The 20,332-nt window shown below is 37.5% G+C and overlaps 1 long non-coding RNA gene across 4 annotated transcripts in view; it reads right to left on the bottom strand.

Annotated features, from left to right (window-relative positions):
- The window catches only part of LOC127493120 (uncharacterized), a 385,519-nt gene that overhangs the window by 161,023 nt on the left and 204,164 nt on the right, over positions 1 to 20,332 (bottom strand). For all 4 annotated transcript variants that reach the window (XR_011388476.1, XR_011388475.1, XR_007923156.2 and 1 more), the window contains one exon: positions 15,080 to 15,325. This is a non-coding gene — a long non-coding RNA (uncharacterized lncRNA). The remainder of the gene's footprint in view (positions 1 to 15,079; positions 15,326 to 20,332) is intronic.

Here is a 20,332-nt window from a genome sequence, read left to right as displayed (position 1 = left end):
CTTGTTTCAACAATTTTTCAAATGGAGTTCAGAGGTAGGAACACTGACTTCTTGATAGTAAAGTTGGGAAGATACAGCTCCAAAGCTATCAGTGGAAGGTGATTTGCTAGGTTTTGTTTTAAAAAAGAAGAGAAATGGAGATTTAAAGGAAAGCAGCCCTGGAACAATTCAAAGTCAGTCCTGTTTCCTAAGACTCCTAAAACTTCTCTGGACTTTGGCTTGTAAAAATTTCTTCTACTCTTCTTTTGATTCTTAAGCGCAGATTTTCTGCAAAAACTATTTCAAGTCATTTTTCTGTATGTTACAACCATAAATATCCTGACTGAGGTAGTAATTTTTTCCACAAGGGAGAAAAGTGGAAAGAGGTGGTTTATCTTATTTCAACATCACTATTGCTAAAATAATTTAGGTACCCAAATACTCGTGGCATGCAAATGACAGTTTTGACTCTAGGCACATCAAACAACTATCTATCTTCATACATGCCTCTGAATTGCAGTATATAACTAAGCCAAACAAACACAAGAGCTGTTCTTGCAAATGAAAATCGTAACTTGTGATATTTTTGTTGTTCTTGTCCAAATGCAGTAAGATTTGCACTAGTTGCAAGAACTTTATGAACTCCCTTTGTTTAAATGCTACTGATTTTCAGTAAAACATTAGAAAAAAAAATCAACCTGATGTGCAGAGCTGGATGCCATGATTACATCCTTGCAAGACATTGCTAGAGATGAGTGGGAGGGGCTATATATCTACCCACCACTGAAAAGTCTTCTGGACTAGCATAAAGTAATGCAATAGGGCTAAACTGAAATGGCTATTCTCTCTGCTGTTTTAACCTGACTCTCAAAGCAAAAGAAATTAAAATTATTTCTATTACAAAAAAAATAGGCACCAACAACTGGAAGGAAACTGTAGGGAAACTAAAATTGGAAAATAACTACAAATCATTTTTCATAAGAATCACTTACTAAACTTGAACAGCTGGGCTTCGAAAGCTTTGGGACACATTCAACAAACTAGTGCTAAATTCATTATGTTCTCACTTCTGCTCTGTGGTAAACCAGTTGGACAAAGATCATCTTTACAAGTCGTTTTATCTATTATCAGATCAAGTGTGTAAATTGGGAGCAAGTGAGTTACCAAATAGGAAATGTTAAAAAATATTCTATTAAGAAATATGGAAAATGGACTTGAGGACAAAAAAAAATTAAGATTCTTAAAAATTTTGTTGTAAAGAATTCTTGGGCAGGTTTGTGAATCCTATAGGCCCTTTCCCTGTCTTAAAAAAGGACATAACCATTTTCTCAATTTTTTGAGTCAAATATTTATAAGCCCTTATTTCCCTTCACTATAAAGGCAAGTGTAAGATGTTAACAAGTTCTGTTGGCTGTACCTCTCTTCCCAGCGCATTCATTCTAGTCAACATGTCTACATGACTGAATAAAATCTTACTAACCATCCTGCACTTACTCCTACACACACACACAGACACACACACACACAAACACACACTAATCTATATGAGGCAGAAATAATGATTCTTCAAAAATCGAAATCATATTTGATCATTGCCTGCATAGAAAACTATACCAGCTTCAAAATTTAAATTAAATTATTGCAGCCCAGGGCCGACGCTGTGGCTCACTTGGTTAATCCTCTGCCTGCGGCACCAGCATCCCATATGGGCACCAGGTTCTGGTCCTGGCTATTCCTCTTCCAGTCCAGCTCTCTGCTGTGGCCCAGGAGTGCAGTGGAGGATGGCTCAAGTGCTTGGGCACCTGCAGCTGTAAGGGTGACCAGGAGGAAGCACCTGGCTCCTGGCTTCGGATTGGCACAGCGCTGGCCATAGCGGCCATTTGGGAGGTGAACCAATGGAAGGAAAACCTTTCTCTCTGTCTCTCTCTCTCTCTCTAACTTTACCTGTCAAATAAATAATATATATATACACATATATATGTGTATATATATATGTATATATGTGTGTGTATATATATATATGTATATATATCCCAGTGCCCACATGGGATGCTGGTGCTGCAGGCAGAGGATTAACCAAGTGAGCCACAGCGTCAGCCCTGGGCTGCAATATTTTAATATAAGTGTATATATGTGTATAATATATGTATATATATGTGTATATATATATATATAGTAGCTCAAAGATGCTTCATGATCTAAACCTTGAACCAATGACATATTCATGATTGCAATGATAGACTCATGGACATCTACCATATTCCAGGCCCTGTTGTGGTGTTTTTGTCTTATTTTAATCTTTCAGCAATTCCATGAGTCATGTATCATTTTCATATGCATTTAAAGGATGAGAAAACCAAGACACAGATGGGGTCAGGTAATTTGTGTGAAAAGTCAAATAAATAATAAATGCAGGTTTGTCATTTGAACCTAGGCACTACAGCTTTTGAACTCAGATTCAAATACGCCTCACCATTTCCAATTCCTCTGCCTCCTATAATGCTCAATGATTAATGCTCAGCCACCATCTTTCTGTCCCTTGGACACAGTGAGTCAGTTCCTATTCTTAGGGCTTTGCACCTATTGTTTGCTTCTCTGGGATTATCACATAATTGTCACATAATTGACTCCTCATTGCTCAGGACTAAGCCCACCACAGGCACTGGTGCCCCCTTAAATTTTGGTTGTGTGACCTCTATTCATTCATTGATTTATTTAAGAAAAGTGAACCAAACCCAAGCTCCAGCAGCTGAATCTCAAGACTTCAACTCTAGGTCAATCATAGTAATTTCATAATAACATGAAGTCTGCTAGGAACAAAGATTTCCTTGCTGATAAAATAAAGAGAGACCTGAAGTTCATATTCCTTGAAATGTTTTGAGGGGGTGGATAATAAAAAAGAGGCCCATGGGGGCTATCTCTTTTGCCTAAAGACTCTGCCTAAAGCATACGAAGATGGAATGGTTAGAAGTGCTACAGTCACCTTGAAAACAAGGAGATAACTAGTCTATGTGCTGAGATAGGATGTTCCCTTACATCCTTAGTGCCTGAGTTAACTTTTCCTTGAGCCCTTATATCCTAAGATATCTTTTCAGGTAAGATAAATTCTTCTATGATTTTGGGGGGTTATGTTTTTCTGTTACTTGTTCCTGACAGCACCCTGAATTATCAACTAAACTGTCACCTCCTCTAAGAGGCCTTCACTGACCTTATAAAAGCTATCGTCCTTTTCCCCAAGTCTGTGCCACATTCTCAAGATTGTTTTTCTTCATAGCACATACCATTTGAAGGCATCTTGTTAATTTATTTACCATTTGATTTCATCCTTGGAATGTAAATTCCCTGAGAATTGTCCATTGCTAGACACCAGAGAACAGAATATCATCAGCCCCTCCATTTGGAAATTTAACCTCTGTTAATTTCTGTGTCTCAGTTGGATTATAAACATCACTTACATGTAACTAAAGATCACTTATATGTAACTTTTAATGTAACTAAACCAAACTAAAACACTTTTCAAAGTGCCTGACATACCATTAATGCTCCACTACTAATAATGCTTAATTTTGTTATTTCTCTAGATAAATAAATATTTGTTGATTGAAAAATACAAAACAATGAGTCTGTGAGTTGGGATGGGTCAGCCTCTAAATTAGAACATAATTGGCATGGGCATTAAGCCTAGTCGTTAAGACACTGACATCCCACATCAGATTGCCTGGTTGTAAGTCCCAGCTTGGGCTCCCAACTCCAACTTCTCATTAACACAGACCCTGGGAGGCAGCAGTGATAGTTCCAATAATTGAGTTTCTGCCACTCTCTTGGGAGTTCTGGATTGCATTCCCAGCTCCTGCCTCTAGTCTCAGCCCAGCCCGAGCCACTGAGGGCATATGGGGAGTGAAGCAACAGATGAGAGCTCTATTCTTTTCTATCTCACTCAATCCCTGAGCCTAAATAAATTAAAAATATTTTATTTTAAAATTAGAACATAATAATGGAAGAACTAAGATATTTTAAAAAGAGAAATACTAAAGGTCCAGAAAATTAATATCTGCATGGAAATTTCCATTTCCTGAAGACAGAATACGCTAGGAAACTGAGTAAATGGTATTAGTGACCATTATGGAGTACCCAAAACAGTGTAAGAATTTGTGGTGAAGAAAAGAGCAAGTTTCCTATTATTATCAGCAGTGAAAGAAGACTTCAACCAACCATGAGTAGGCCAACTTTTATCTGGATAAAATCCAAGTATGAAGCAGGTTCCTGATTATCATTAATGACAATTTAGTCTGTAAAATGGCAAGAAAATAGCCAGATGAAACAACCACTTTGCATCTCGTCTGAGCAAGAATTGACTGATGAAGTGAAAATAATAATTTTAGAAAAAAGTGCGTTATCTCAGATTTTATTTTTTTCCAAGAAAAAGACAGCAAGACATCATGAATTGTACACCCTAAACTATATGAATGTCTGAAAAATGTTTAGAGAAAAGATATGAATTATTCATGACATGAGACTCCTAAAGAGATTATGACTCAAAAGTGTTATGATGTTCTCAAAAATGCAATTTTAAGTATAATTGCAAATGATAAAATGTGGAGAAAAGGGAAAGAAAACTTAAAAATGTATCCACAGATATTTTTAAAAGAAAAATACAGTTGAAACATATTCATGTCTTTCCTGTTCATCATCATGCTAATGTGGTGCCAAGAATATAGCAAACAATCAAAAAATATTGCTGAATGAATGAATGAACAAATGAACACTGAACATGAGAATGGTAGGGTCAGTGAGATCCACATAGGAGAGACTAAACTACCAGCTGAGCTGATATTTAGGGGTAAAAATTTTAATTTCAAAGTAATTTATGGTTTTATTTGTAGCAAAAGAAGGCCATGACTTTGAACAAATGATATAATGATGATATAAAGATAATGGTGTTAAAGGTCCAAAACTCAGATTAAACAGTATTAGGAAGATACTGAAGCCCAATGAGGGTAAAGTATTTAATGGCCAGCCCTTATCTCTTCTAAATGAACTCATATCTCCTGATAATAATGAATTATGAGTGCAATATAAAAATAACTTGCAGTTGAGATGTCTGGGTACTAATAGCAATCATAGATGAGAAAGAAAAAAAAACATGAATTTAATAAGCTACCAGGAGGTGAATTTGTGGTTGATTTTCCAAAGTGTTCTGAGCTGATCAAAAAGCAAATATAACTACATTTCTTCCTTTGATGTTATCAATTTCATTGATCATGTGGACTTATGCTAAAGGGTTCACAGCATTGTTCACAACCTTCTTTGAGACTATCTGAAAAATAAGGTTTAGATGTAGGAACCCAAATGCTAGAGCCATTGCCACTGTCTTCCCAGGGCTGCCTTAGAAAGAAGCTGGAGCCAAGTATTGATCCCTGATATTCTGCATGATTAGATGTCTACTTCAATAAATATTATCCTAAGGAGTTTAGCACAAGTGGATCTGTAGGAGAACAGGAGGCTATCCTTCCAATTCCATGTGGGTCAACACTCCAGGAGCCAACAGGGCTATTGTTTGACCTCTTCTGGTACCTCCCCCTCTTTCTTGGTGGCATCATTTAAGATCCTCAGTTTAAACTCCATCTACATGCTGTTAATGGACACATATGTTTCTCTACCCCAGATCCTCACTCAAATGGCTATGCGCATGTCACATGTGACAGATACAAAGCTGAATTCTTGATTATCACTTACTAACCTGCTACTCACCCAGTCATTTTCATCTCATCAAATCATGACTCAGGCTGAAAATCTGAGTTATCATGAACACCACTTTCATACCCACTTCTGATCCATCTGCCAATCTTGTCAGCTGAACCTTCAAACCATATCTAGAATTCAACTGTTCCTGGTTCACATGTATCACCTACATTATTACAATATTATCTAGTTGTTCCACTTTTTCTCTAATCACCACAATCAACCACAGTGTTTTTTTTTCTAAAAATCATATCAAATCACTCATCTGTTCCAAATGTTCCAACAGTTCCCCTATTGCTCTTAGGTTAACAGCACCAAGTCCTTAATGATCAGACTCCATCTGACTTAATTTCCTAATGCCTTACTAGCTTACTTCTCTCCACCACACTGGCCTAATCACAGTTTTTATTATTAGTATTATGTTTTATTTATTTATTTTTTGACAGGCAGAGTGGACAGTGAAAGAGAGAGACAGAGAGAAAGGTCTGCCTTTGCCGTTGGTTCACCCTCCAATGGCCGCAGTGGCCGGCGTGCTGCGGCCGGCACACCACACTGATCCGAAGGCAGGAGCCAGGTGCTTCTCTTGGTCTCCCATGGGGTGCAGGGCCCAAGTACTTGGTTCATCCTCCACTGAACTCCCTGGCCACAGCAGAGGGCTGGCCTGGAAGAGGGGCAACCAGGACAGAATCCGGCACCCCGACCAGGACTAGAACCCGGTGTGCCAGCGCCGCAAGGTGGAGGATTAGCCTAGTGAGCCGTGGCACCGGCCATGTTGTTTTATTTTTGACATATCATCTTTGCCATAATAATCAAACTTCTTGCTTCCCCTCTATAATTGTCTTTTCCCAGATATCCACATGATTCATTTCTTTACTTCCTTAAGTATTAACTTAATCTTATCTTCTTGGTGAAACCTATCCAATCACCTTAACCAATGACTATAATCCCACTCTCACTCCCTATGTTGAATGTCTCTATCTTGCTTGAATTTTTTTTCTCCCAACCACTCTTATATTATTTACCTCGCATATATTCTGTCTTCCCTACTTCCATGAAGATAATGGTTTTCCTCCATAGGATTCACTTCTCTATCCTCTGCAAACAGCAGAGTGACCTGATTTAGCAGGTATTGAGTGAATGAGGAAATTAGTGAACTACCATTAAAATATTACTGTAATTGTGATAATGAACAAGGATATAAGCACATTGGATTCTGTTTCTCTTTGTAGACAATTACAGAGCTTTATGTCATGACCCACAAAGAATGGAAGGAGAAAATAGTATACTGAGGAGCCTGGAGAAAAGGAGGCATTAAGTAGTTGAAGAGGAGAATAGAGACTGATTTGACATAATTTGACATGGGAAGAAGTTTCAGATATTATAGGACTGTTATGAAAAGAGATTATCCTATTTATATTGTGTTTCTAAATTATCCACTGCTATAAATAAATGGAAGTATAGGCAGTCAGATTTCAAGTTCAGTGCAAGTCCAAGCTGTTCAATGATGGTCTCTCTTGGACTAAGAAGCAAGTTTCTCGTTCTTGAAGGTTTAGAATGAAAGAAAAGTTAATAGGGATGATGATCAGACTAGATATTTTTGTATTATGCCAGTCTATGATACTTTTTTTTTAACTTTTATTTAATGAATATAAATTTCCAAAGTACGGCTTATGGATTACAATGGCTTCCCCCCCATAACGTCCCTCCCACCCGCAACCCTCCCCTTTCCCATTCCCTCTCCCCTTCCATTCACATGAGGATTCATTTTCGATTCTCTTTATATACAGAAGATCAGTTTAGCATACATTAAGTAGAGATTTCAACAGTTTGCTACCACACAGAAACATAAAGTGAAAAATAATAGATGATTTTTTAAATGATGATGAAATCAGATCAGACCTATTGTCATGTTTAATCCCAGTGAGAGTCAAGTTGGGAATTGATAATTTCTTCTTTTTTTTTTTTTTTTTGATTTCAACAGTTTGCACCCCCATAGAAACACAAAGTGAAATATACTGTTTGAGTACTCGTTATAGCATTAAGCCTCAATGTACAGCACATTAAGGACAGAGATCCTACATGAGGAGTAAGTGCACAGTGACTCCTGTTGTTGACTTTACAAATTGACACTCCTGTTTATGGCATCAGTAATCTCCCTATGCACCAGTCATGAGTTTCCAAGGCTATGGAAGCCCCTTGAGTTCTCCGACTCTTATCTTGTTCAGACAAGGTCATAGTCAAAGTGGAGGTTCTCTCCTCCCGTCAGAGAAAGGTACCTCCTTCTTTGAAGACCTGAGATCCCAGTGGAAAGAACAGTCTATGATACTTTTATTCTTCAAATAAAATCATGCACGTGATGTCCTAGCAATGTGAACATTAATTAGAAATACAACAGAAAAATCAGGATTGATCTTTAATATTGGCTTTTCTTGCTTCTCCTATAACTAACCTGTCTCCAAATCTATTTTTGACCTTCAATTTCATTGAAAATGTGCTCATTTTCTTTACTGCTGCTTGCTTTCTAGTCCAAAGATCCAAAAAGTTACCCCATTCTCTTCACTGTCCCCCGCCTACACTGCCTGATTGAAAGTGTCATTGCACACGTGCTCAGATTACATCCCACAATGCCTAACTTCCCACCTGGTGTTTTCCAAGGCACCTTATACCTATACCAGGCCCATATTATCAAAAATGAGTTTTTGGACACAGATCTGCACAACTCACAGCAGCCAAGCACCACTAACCAGGCATAAGTTTCATCTTGTCTTTGAACCTGATGTGTTCACATTCTACAATGCTTATCAATACAACCCTTGTTTATTCAAATACTACCCATGTTTGAATACCCGTAAGTGATCCTATGCCCATTTTAAGAGTTCAAACCCAAACATATCTGCCCCTTTACCAAATTGATGGCTAGATAGCAACAAACAATTAGAAATATATGTCTAAGTATTTTGTTTATTTCTATGTTATTTGCAGGTTTCCCAAAACTGACTTGACTCATTGGAAAGGAGAAGCCTCTATCTTTTGTCTGGTTATGTCCCCTCATAGAACCAAGCCCAGGTCTGGAAAATTAGAGCAATTCTCATTCATTAAACAGGATATCATAATGGTTAATTAAAGCTAGAAATGATCAAAACTTGCCTCCTATGGAATCTTGAGGCAAACTTGTTAACTGCTCTAGGCTCTGGTTTCCTCATCTGTGAAATGAGGATAATGTAAGTGACAAGGGTCACTATGATTAAATGATGCAGCACATACAAAGTACTCAACAGAGTGTATATGGTATTTTAGCCTTGCCACTTTTAAGGATCAAGGGCATTTAAGGTGAACATACTTATTTTACAAGTAAGAATATTAGCTCCAAGAGAAATTAATTAATCTGGGAGACTAGAGTCTGCTTCTAAGGGTGTTGGTCAGTGACTTTCCTGTAGTCCTTACTGGCTTAGGGTAGACCATGGACAAGGAATCAAGTTCCTAACTTTCTCAGGGCACTGCCCCATTCTGCAGCATTCCTATGCCACTAGCATTAAATTGGAAGCTGGAAAACCTTCCTGTGATTGACAAAATGTTAAATCAGTGGTTGTACTTAGGGCATTATAGGAGATTATGGAAGACAGCTTTTAAGATGCCTTTAGATTGCTCTGATAATTAATTTTAAAATCAAGAATTAAAAGATATTATCTGTGATTCTCAACTATTAAAAGGACACTGATGAATCATTTTTCCTTTAGAAGAAAGCAAACTACATTTTTATATTTATGCTCTCAAAGTTCTTACACAACCAAAACCACACACTGAGTTTTTAAAGTACACATCAGTGTTTTTGTATATCTTTGAATAAGGTCACAAAAGTGTATGAACATAAGAACATACATTTGCTTGTTGAACAGGGAAGAAAAATCTTTTTATCACCCCAGATTTGAAGAGATTCCACAAAGTAGACTAGGTAAAATACAATAAGAATTCTGTCCCCAAAAGCCCCCTGTATCTCACTTCTGACCTAGAAGAAATTCAGAGGCAATGTAAACTTCAAGAGACGGTCAGGGAACAAGTTCTCCTATGGCACAATGATTAACAGGTAATCCCCACCAGTCAGAACACAATGGATGTTTTTAGTCTCTGCTTACATCCAACTGCACTGCCCTTGTCATTTTGGTCCACTCTTCCTTCTTGTCATCTAAATATGTTCTCCCTCATATAGAGGAGTACATGAATATAACTAAAAATCTTAGGGATAAACACAATATTTGTTAAAACAGAGTCTCACTGGAAGATTGGTTTACTTCCTAGAGAATTCAAGGAGTATAAACAAAACACAACCTGTATTTCCCATGCTCAAACCTATAAAGAAATTTTAGAAGATAACTAGAATTTACCAAATACTTCATATGTTTCATCTACTCTACTAAGAATTTACATGGACAGTATTGTTTAATTCTACCATATTCACAAATCTATGATCACTTCCTAGCATACAAACCAGTAGATAATAAGAAAATACTATGCAAATGAGTTCCAGATAATCTTGCTCAAGATCACACAGTAAGTGACAAAACTAGAAATTAAGTAACTGACTCCAAAGTACATATTCTTTTTTAAAGATGAATTTATTTATTTGAAAGTTATTTTTACAGAGAGAGGGAGAGAGAGAGAGGGAAAGAGGGAGAGATACCTTCCATCCACTAGTTCACTACCTAGATGGCTGCAATTGCCATGACTGTGTAGGAGCTTCATCAGAGTCTTCCCCATGGGTAGCAGGGGCTCAAACACTTGGGCCATCTTCCAATGCTTTCCCCACTAGAAGAGGAGACAAACTTGGACTCATGTGGGATGCCAGTTTCAGAGGCAGTGGCTTACCATAATGTTTCTCACATATTCTTTAATCACTAAACTGTGCCACCTTCACTTTCTATACTTCCCCCTGAAATGTATAACTTCTTGTTACAAGCTGAATGTATCTACCTCAAAATTAAGATGATGAAGCTCCAGTACTAAGTGTGGCAATGTTTAGAATGAGAACTCTAGGGAAGTAGAGTTCTAAGGAATGGAGGAGGATGAGTCCTGGATGCAACAGGATCAGCATTCCTATAAGACACCAACCCCCCGCCAAAGTATACACTCAAGAAAAGCCTTTGCGGACATAGTGAGGAATATTGCCATCTATAACCCAGGTAGCAAGTCCTGTACTTGGAATTCAAGTATCCTAAACTCAAAAGAAATAAATTTCTTTTGCTTAAACCACCCACTCTATGGTAGTATGTTATGGAAGTGTGCTAATTGTTTGAATATGCCCCCCAAAATTTTATGTGTGGAATCTTAATGTCTAATAAGGTAATGTTCATCAGTGTGACCCAACAGGAAGTTGTGTTTTTATTTTTTATCATAAGACTTCCAACTCTCAGGAATACATTGAAGCATGGGTTAGCAATCATGGTAGTGAGTTGATTACCATGGTATTGGCTTTGTTATAAAAAGTAAATGTTCTGGTATGTTTGGTGCAGTGGTTAAATTGCTTTGGGATGCCTACATTCCATAACAGAGTACCAGGCTCAAATCTCAACTCCACTTCCAACCCAGTTGCCTGCTATTTAAGCATGCTGCAGGGCAACAAGTGATAGCTTAAATACTTTGATCCATGCCATCCATGTGGGAGACACAGATTGAGTTCCTTGTTCCCAGCCTCAACCTAGCCCAGCCCTGGCTATTACAGGCATTTCAGGAGCAGACCAGTAAATAGAATCAATCAATCAATAAATAAATCAATCTCTCTCCCTCTCTTTCTCTCTCCCTTCCTCCCTCCCTCCCTCACTTCCTTCCTCCCTCCATCTGCAACCCTCTAGAAATCTACCTTTCAAATGAATGAAAATAAACATGAAAAATAAAATGTAATAAGTAATGGTTTCAAAATACCAAACCTTTTTACATGCTCCCTTGCCATCTTGCCATGTGAAGCCTTCTGTCATGTTACGAGACAGCAAGAATGCTCTCAACAGATGCTGAGCAGATGTAGGGACAATGCTCTTGGACTTCCCAGCCTCCAGAACCATGAGCCAAATATAATGACCCATTCTTGGGTGGGTCTTCTGTTACTGCAACAGTAAAGAGACTAAGACACAGCCATAGTAGTCTAAAATACTTCCAGTACGTAAAGTTCCCCAGCTATATGCTGTATATGACTTTTGTGGTCTAAGTTATTTTTGTACTTACAAGTGTATAAAAGCAAATGTTTTTCAAAAGAAAAGCATAGAAAACAAAGTCCACTACACATTTCTATACATAATCATAGATTGAATTCCAGCATATTCAGAAAGGATTTTTTAAAGTAGGGTTAAAATAGGGTTTTTATGTTGAATTCTCTCATACCCTTTACCAAACTGAAATTTTAAATGAGAAAGAACAGGGAGTATATCATGACAAAACATTTAGTGTTATTTTATTTTTAAATTGTGTATTCAACATAGTTATTAAAACATATTGATGGAGCATAATTTGGATATAAATAAGTTACATATCCAAGTAGCAGTATTTAACTCAGGCATTCTGTATTTCTACTCTTCTATATAACAGAATCTACAAATGACTATTTATAGTCACACAGCATAATGTGGAGCTAAGTGAGAGCCCAGCGTCCTGTGATAATGTTGCAGATTCCTCCCCAAATCTTAGAACCTTGGGTAGCTCCAGAACCTGATCAGAATATTCTTATAGCTCTCTCATGGCCAGAATTGACAAACAACATGAGGTCAGACTCCTCTGGGAGCATTTTACAATGACATTCACTTCAACAGAAATATTTGGATGGCATATAGCAATAATCTGGGACTCCTATAGAAAAATTGCCTGCGACCTACTGGTATCAGACAGTATATACAGTCTGCTATGTGGCTATCAGGCTCAAAATTATTCACCACTATATTCATGATACCTAAATTACAGTAGGAATTAAGAAACATCCTTTCCTGCATCAACAATGCCAAACCAAGTGTCTGTATCACAAGAGATCTGCACCTGCCTAGAAAACTCTCCATGATACTAAAGAATACAACACCTGAAATGTTTCATCAGGCAAGACACCTTTTTGCTATAAAGAAGCTACTTCCTATGTTATCTGCAACTGATTTATTCCTTTCCCAAATTTCTGGCTGATGATAATACAGCCATAACTTTTTTAAAAAATTATTTGTTTTCAGTCATTGCTTTAACATAGAATGTTTTAATGCAATAATCTCACTCAAAATACAATATATATTAAATGGTCCTGACTTTGTAGAATGTCAGAGGTAAGAAGTATTAGGTTATCATCCTGTTCAACCTCTTAATTTTAGAAAAAAGTCAATGGACATTCAGAGAATTGAAATAACTTATTAAGGTCACACAGTTAAGTGCATTCCATCCTTTCAACAACTTCCTTTTTCCATACAAAACCCACCTCTCCTTGCCTTCTCTCACTTCTCTTCTCCCTTGAGTCCTTGACTTGCTATGGCCCCAGATGTAGTTGGTTATACAAGAGAGGTGACATAACCCAGGCAGTTATCTTTCTGCAAGCAGATTCTCACTGGAAAACTGGCACTCAGTACCTTGGCAGGGAATGTGCACAAACAGGAGCAGAGAAGAGCACACCATCTGGACAGCATGATGCATGGTGCCAAGTGGGCCCCAGTTTTGGGGAAGAGGGAGAAAGGAAGGATGTCGCCCAACTGCACACATTTATTTTTCCCTCTAAGGAATTTGTTAGTAACTGAGCTATTCTAAATGGAAGCTGTTGTAGGTGGTTCTGATGGCTGACAAACGTGTAGGCAAGGATGACAAAGGTGAGTGGTAGCCAGGCAATTTGCAAATGATTTGTGAGCCAGAAATAGTCAGTGGTGTCTGATTACTCTGTATGAATGAAGGGATGCAGTTCTGAAGGGTAAAAGTATGCAAGTGCTTTCCCCCACTTACTCTCTTCTTCCTTTTTTAGAAAAGTAGTAAGTACAAAGAATTCCTGATAGTATCTAGAAAAAAAGCTTATATTTAACACCCACAGATATTCCTTTCTCTTTGCTAAATTTTAATCACACTAATATTTTCACTATGCTACAGCTACATGTCCCACTATGAAAATCATCAACCTACACAATGTTTTTTAATTGGTAAATTAGTAGCATCATGGCTGCTACAGAATTTGTCCTGTCAGTGATTCTGGTCTACTATATACATTTTTGGTGATAATCTTCTTATAATGTGTATCTTATTTATTATTTTCTCTATTTATTAGGAAGTTGGCTCTAGTAAACTCAACTACATCAAGGGCATGAGTTTTAGAATCATGCTGAATTTTCAATAATATATCCATAATACGTTATCTGCACTGCTTGGCATTTTAGAGTTGACAAAGCACTTTCACAAACATTGTGTCATTTTAATTTTCACAATAGTAATCTGATGTTGGTAGTTATAGAATGCTAAGAGGTTTACCAAACAGAACAACGCCACTGAGAAGCCTTGTGGCATGAAGAACAAGGAAAAATCAGATGGGACTGGAATGGATCCTGATAGCCATTTTGTGGTACAGAGAACATCAGTGAACACCTCCAAGCTTCAATATAGCAAATCTTGCATTCAAATAACATGAGTAATAGGAAGATGCTTGACACAGTGTGGGGGCAACTTCTCCTACACTTCTCTTCTCCACTCCAGGCCTCATTCTTTTCAATCATACAATGATGCTTTCTTAGTCCCTTTTTGTCCTCTCTATGACCATTGATGCACACTCTAAGATAGCTGTATGAAATCAGAAGTATTGAACTTTTGTCCATGGAACATAGCCATGAGAAATAGCATATGTGGGGGAGGGAAACATGCTTCAAAATTGAGCTAACTAATGATAACATTATCATTAGTGGAAAACACTGAGATTACACATAAAGCTTTAACATATTAGAGCTTTTGCCTCTCAAACTAAATAGGACCATTTTCCTTTGGTGGGGTGGGGCTTTTAATCTGACATCATAAGTCACCAGAAGGTACCCCTTCTTTATATTTGCAGTGCTTTAAATTCACATTTAGTAAGAATTTGGCTACTCATAACAAACATGGTAAAGTCTCATCAGCTGTTGCTTCTGAAGTGATTTTTATTTTGTCTCTGCAGTAACAAAATCTAATGATCAAGACAAAAAAATGCATCTGGTACAGCTCTCATCCAGTCTAAGTCTATTCAAGCTGGAATCATGGCCTCAAGGCAAAATCCTCAATACTGAATATCCTCCCAGTTCATCAGGATTCAATCTCTGTTAAACAAAATCTGATGATTTAGATAGAAAAATATCTGTCAAGGAGGAGTCATCTCCATTAATAGGAATTCATTTGTTACCTTTTGTCTCTCACAATCCAATCAAGGCTAGAAGACCTCATAATTTCATTAGTCCTCATCAGAGTCTAAGAACAATCCATAAACTGTTGGCAAAAAGGTTTCTTCCTGGTGAGGAGAGGAATGCTTTTGTTCACTGTCATATTTCTTTCCATATGGACTCCACTTTGTTCCTGTGCCATTCATGGGCTCTCTTCTCCTCTTCATTTCTTCCTCCCAGGGGAATAGGAATAACTAATTCCTATTAGTCTGGAAGGATAAATTTTAAAGCATCATCCAATCCTACTCTCACCAATTTATCCTTAAGAAATGACTGTCTCATAGGAGCCTAGATTCTGGCAACTCAACATTCCAGGGTCACAAAGTCTGGCATTTAACCAAATGATTGAAACATTCAAACCAAATATTACAGTGAGCTTTGTAACTAAAACAAAAGCAGCATTTAATTTCTGAAGGGGAAAAGTGGGCTCAATATTTAATCTCTATTCCCTTAAAATTTATTTCACTTGTGTCAAAGGCTATTACTTCAACTCCAAAATATAAAATCCTACAGGAAAATTCAGCATTTGAAACATATTTTATTTTTAAAATATATTCACTATATATTCTAGCTATCCATATTAAATGTAATTATATTTATATTTCATTCAACAACAGATAAGGATAGATAGAAACCTTGTTTATTGGATTTTAATTTCCACAAATCATGAAGTGGAATTTCTTTGCAACTCTAAATGTTCAGCTGATGTTAACTAAGTACACAGTGAGAGAGTTTAAAAACCAACTATAAGAAATAGTTCATTAGTAATCATTTACTAAGTTTTTGAAAAATAAACGAATAAATTTCCAAAGAAATATTTACAAACCAAAGGAAGTGAGTCACTTTAGAAACCATTTTATCCTCCTCATGCCTAATAACACTTAGGCACATGGGTGTTATGAAATATATTATCCTAAGTCCAGAACATTAGGTAATGAACAAATATGCCAGAAATGTTCACATTAGCTATTTTTCATAGGTGGCTCATGGATATTTTTAAATCATTCTAAATCCAGGTTATCCAAAAGGTCATTGCAAAGCTATCTGCAAGACCTTCAGGCCATGGGTCTCCATCTACAGATCAAATAAACTCTGCACTCACTTAACTTTTCCTTACAAGTTCACTATCTCTAACCTTTAATCATCTTTTAGACATTGCATGAAACTTCTATTATCTTTCTCAAACCTCCCTTCATATTTCCTCTTCAGAGTTTCAAAAAGTATAATATCCTCTCCTCAATTTATGCAGAATGTATGCAACTTTATGACTGATAAAAAAGAGGGGAAAACAATGTTGTTTCCATTCATTTGGAGTATACACAATTATGAGGAACACACACGTATAAAGGTCACACTAAATGACTGATGAGCATATAGTTGAACAGTTTGCAAAGGCATTAATTCAGAAAATGCCATTAGTTTAGACTTGTTTTCACCAGAAATTTTGAAGAGTTTATATCTACGTTTGCCTATAGGTGATCCTAGTCAACTCTTCATTTTGCAAATAAAGCAAACAAGCAATTCCAAAGGGATTCCAAGGCAGCAGAATAGGGTAACAGCGTACTACTCTAAGTGGAGATAGTGCATTCTCAGGGGAGAGTTGGATAGAAAACTGCAGTGGAGATTCTATAGAAGGAGGGGGGACTTTATGGATCTGTATGGAAGGTGCAAATGCAGCAACAAGCATGTACACAACACAGGACTCTGGCAGACATGAGCCAGAGAAAGTACCAGCTTTTGAGAGGAAGGTGAGATCAGACTACAGCAGCCTGTGCCACTGGTGATATAGCCAGAGGTACAACCTAGCAGACTATACTGTCTTTGAGTCTGGCCTGAAGCCCTGAGGGAGACAGGGTGCCCGCTAACACAGCAGATTACAAAAGGGCACGTTTTGCTTTCCCCATCCCCTCTACAATGGCACCTGACCACAGGCTGAGAGAGGGTGGGCACCAATTTGGACATAAGCTGTAGCTGCAGCCTCTCTTACGTGCACACCTAGCAACTGGTGAGGCCAAGACACTATCTTTGCAGCAGTAGCAACTGCAGTAACTGGTGCATGCACCCAGCAATGGGAAGGGAGAAGGAGTGATTCAGACATCAGTACCAGCTGCAGAGCCTGTTGTACATGCCAGCAACCGGCAGGGCTGAGGTCAGCAGCTCTTGTACATACATGAGATCCAGGGATATTACCAGAGAGAAAAATCCACATTCCCCACTGACTCTGAGTTTAGCTGGGAGGACTGACAGAGGGCTAGGAATCCACACAAAGGACTGTGAGGTGCTCCCAGCTCTGGGATCAAACTACCTAGATGGAGCACCCACAGGCAGCTGGCCCTGGGACCATCTCAGCCTCTATGACAGGACAGGCTAGTGGAGCAGAGTAGATACTCTGCACCCTGTGACTGTGGGAGCCCTGTGTGCCGAGACTATGGTGATTCTGTGACCACATGAGAGGGTGAATGGCATAGCTGTGTCCCTGGGAAATCACTGCATGCAGCTTCACACACACAGAGATCCCTGATTGCCTGTGGTGGGTCAGTGCAGAGGGATCCGTGGCCACACTAAGGACTGCAAAGATCCTTTATGTGGTTCATGTAGCAGTGTGGATGAGTACTGCACCCACTGTGGGCTAATAGCTGGGCATTGATCACCTTGGAAGAGAGGTGAGGGTGTGATTATGACAACAGAGGTGATCATACTCTCCTTTCTGTCAACAAGGAGAGATCTATCATGACCAGCTTGGGTATTATCCTGGATATTTGCCCCACCCTGGAGCCCAGACCAGAGTCCTCTGGCTATACCCAGCACACGCCTCTGGATATTCAGTGAAAGAGCAAACACTTCACCAAGTCCCAAGTGCATAGTTCACAGATAAAAGACATCAGAGGAAAAAAACCAACAAGTATCTCCTCAAAAAAATGCACAAATTCAACAAACAAAAATAAGGAAGACAACATGACTTCCCTCTCAAAGGAACCCAATAATACTAATATTAGAATGTGAAGATGAAGAGATTGGTGAAATGCCTAAAACAGAATTCATTAATCATAAGATTACTCAGAGGCAATGAGAAGCAAATTCATGAATAAAAGAAATGTTTACATGAAATGAATGAAAGCTTTTCCCATGAAATTGAGGTTTTGAAAAGAAACCTAAATAAAATATTAGAAATGAGGAATTCAATAGATTGAACAAAAAATGCAGTGGAAAGGCTTAAGAACAGACGTGGCAAGGCTGAAGAAAGAATATCTGATCTAGAAGACAAATCTCTGGAAATTATTCAAACAGACCAAAAAAAAAAAAAAAGAAGAAGAAATTAGAAAAATTAAAAAGTGTTGGAAATTTATGGGATATTATCAAATGATACAATATATGGGTATTAAGAGCTCCTAAAGGTGTAGGAAGAGAGAATTTATTGGTAGGCTTATTCAGAGAAATAATTACAGAAAATTTTCCTAATTTGGAGAAAGGGATGTCCAGTACACGATGCACATATAACTCCTTATAGACATGACCAGAAAAGATCTTCAAAATGACACATTATAGTTAAACTTACAGTAAAACATAAAGAAAAGATTCTAAAATGTGCAGACAGAAGCATCATATTACTTTCAGAAGATTTCCAATTAGACTCTCAACTGACTTCTCATTGGAAAGTCTATAGGCTAGGAGAGAATGGAGACACATCATCGATGTCTTAAAGAAAACACGGTCAACCCAGAGTACTGTACTCTGAAAAGATCTCATTTAAGAATGAAGATGAAGTAAAGGCTTTACATAATAAAACAAAATTTAAAGAATTTGACACCACTCAGCCAGCCTTACAAAATATGCTTAAGGATGTGTTACACACAGAAACACAGAAAGATAGCCATCATTATGAAAGAATGTGAATACAGAAAATCTCCCAGTAAAAGTGCAAAAAAAAAAAATCCAAAGTAAACAATAGGAATATTTATGGAAAAACAGCTGGATGTTGTTTTTCTTATATAAGATTGCTTTAGGTATTCAGGGTCTCTTGTGTTTCCATATGAAATTTATGGATATAAATTGAAAAAGAGGATATCAAATTATCCCCATCTACAAATAAAATAATTCTACAAATAGGGGAACCAAAAGATTACACCCAGAGACTACTGGAACTCATAAAAGAGTTTGGTAAAGAGGCAGGATATAAAATTATAAAATTAACACACAAAAGTCAATAGCCTTTGTATACAAGGAAAATGCCATGGCTGAAAAAGAACTTCTAGAATTAATCCCATTCACAATAGCTATAAAAAAATCAAATACCTTGGGATAAATTTAATCAAGGAGGTGAAATATCTCTACAATGAAAATTACAAAACATTGAAGAAGAAATACAAGAACAAAAAAAATGGAAGAATCTGCCATGTACATGAACTGGAAGAATTAATATCATCAAAATGTCCATATTACTGAAGACAATTTACAGATTCAATGCAATCCCAATAAAAATATCAATGACATTTTTCTCAGATGTAGAAAAAACAATGCTAAAATTCATATGGAAACACAAACGACTCTGAAAGGCTAAAGCAACCTTATATAACAAAAACAAAGCTGGACGCATCACAATACCAGATTAGATTTTAAGATTTACTATAGGTCAGTTAAAATCAAAGCAGCCTAGTATTGGCAAAATAATAGGCATGTAGACCAATAGAACAGATCAGAAACTTCAGAAATCAATCCACACATTTACAACCAACTTATCTTTGACAAGGAGCTAAAATCAATCCCTGGAGGAGAGGACAGTCTCTTCAACAAATGGTGCTGGGAAAACTGGATCTCTATGTGCAGAAGTATGAAGAAAGACCCCCTCCCTTATACCATATACAAAAAACTACTCAAAATGGATCAAGAACTTAAATCTATGACCCAATATCATCAAATTACTGGAGAACTTTGGGGCTCTGCAAGACATTGGCATAGGCAAAGACTTCTTGGAAAAGACCTCAGAAGCACAGGAAATCAAAGCCAAAATTGATAAATGGGATTACATCAAGCTGAGAAGCTTCTGTACTACAAAAGAAACACTCAGCAAATTGAAGAGGCAATCTACCGAATGGGAGAAAATATTTGCAAACTATGAAGCAGATAAAGGATTAATATCTAGAATCTACAAAGAGCTCAAGAAACTCAACAACAACAAAACAAACAATCTAGTTAAGAAATGGACAAGGGACTTGAAA

The sequence above is a fragment of the Oryctolagus cuniculus genome, chromosome 5 (genome assembly GCF_964237555.1).
Source record: "Oryctolagus cuniculus chromosome 5, mOryCun1.1, whole genome shotgun sequence".
Lineage (NCBI taxonomy): Eukaryota > Metazoa > Chordata > Mammalia > Lagomorpha > Leporidae > Oryctolagus > Oryctolagus cuniculus.
Note: the sequence above shows the minus strand (reverse complement) of the source record. Positions and strands in the feature narration are given on the sequence as shown.